This window comes from Nothoprocta perdicaria, unplaced genomic scaffold (assembly GCF_003342845.1).
Source record: "Nothoprocta perdicaria isolate Ctin4 unplaced genomic scaffold, notPer1 scaffold_0, whole genome shotgun sequence".
In the NCBI taxonomy this organism is placed as follows: domain Eukaryota; kingdom Metazoa; phylum Chordata; class Aves; order Tinamiformes; family Tinamidae; genus Nothoprocta; species Nothoprocta perdicaria.
In genome coordinates this window covers 2,361,188-2,362,568 of record NW_020454092.1, presented here as the reverse complement: position 1 = coordinate 2,362,568, position 1,381 = coordinate 2,361,188, and the positions used below count along the sequence as shown (strand labels likewise).

General features: G+C 42.2%; 1 protein-coding gene across 2 annotated transcripts in view; it reads right to left on the bottom strand.

The window, feature by feature from the left end:
• LOC112955690 (sodium channel protein type 2 subunit alpha-like) overlaps positions 1–1,381 on the bottom strand; it is a 39,031-nt gene that overhangs the window by 30,347 nt on the left and 7,303 nt on the right. The gene's annotated exons all lie outside the window — the stretch shown is intronic.

Genomic DNA, 1,381 nt, shown 5'->3' with positions numbered 1-1,381 from the left:
GCGGCGCTAAGATTAAGACATTTTCAAGTTAGCATTCAATGTCATTTTCCCAAAAATAGATTCAAAAACTGGGGCATCCATACAGATAAGTTGTAAAATTAATGAATGATAAAATATAAATCTAATGTTAAACTAAAACACTGGAGGCTTAATGGAATTAGAATAATATGAACACCATAGTCTCTTGAATCAGAGCAAACACTGAATATTCTTCCAAAATAAGTTGACAGAATATATGCACAAAACTCAATCTCATTCAATCAGTAACTCATTTTCAGGCTATCAAAGCCGATTTATTAACAACTATTTACAATACCTAACAAACAGTTATAAAGACAGGAATTGAATTAACAAGCACACCCTGCGAGGGAAAATACAAAGATACTATTTAAAGGAAGATATTTAGTTTCATGTCAGTGTTGTGAACTTGCAAGTAGAAAGTAGGAAAAAAAAAAACATAATGGCTGTTACACAGTGAACAGTTCATAGGATCTTTTTTAATTACATGTTGACAGTCTTCAGAAATAGTAACTTACTCCAACAGATGAACACCATCTCTTCCCCAATTACTGCAATATTCTTCCCATGTGGCCTGGCCCTTCTTCCATATTACATATATGATTTTTTTCTCATTAAGTTTACCCAACAGCTCCTTGCCCATCCACACAGGTCTCCTGTGCCCCTTGATTAACTTTTCCTGTTAAGAAAAGTGTTTTCTTGTTGCACTGATCCTGAGTTTGGAGAAAGTGGTATCTGAGTATCAGCCAGCTCTCCTGGACCGCCTTTCCCCTCTTGGAAATGGACCCTGGCCCAGGAGGGGCCAGCGTATTCCTCCAAGGAGCTCCCTGAAGAGGTTCAAGCTCAAAGTCTAGGGTTGCAATCCTACTTCTTGCCCAGCTTCCTCCATACAGGATCGCAAATTCCAACAACTCAAGCTTACCACAGCCTAGACTGCCACCAACCCTCACATTTCCAACCAGACGATCTCTGTTTGTTAATATCAGGTCTAGCAGCACCCTTCCCCTTGTTGACTCATCAATCACTTGCAGCAAGAACTTATCTGCAATGTTGTGCTGGATTGTACAGTCCTCCTGGACTGTAATTTCCTAGCTGCGTGATTATCCCATCAGGCATCAGGGTGGTTGAAGTTCCCTATGAGGACCAGGGCCTGTGATCCTTCTTGCAGCTGCCTGTAGAAAGCCTCACCTAATTCCTCTTCCTTGCAGAATGCCTGTAGTAAACACCCACGACAGTGCTGCCCCTGTCAGCCTGCCCTTTAATCCGCACTCACAGGCCCCCAACTGACACTCCATTCTCCCCTATGCTTAGCTCCATGCATTCCAGTTGCTCTCTCACAGAAAGCGCAACTCCCTCACCTCGC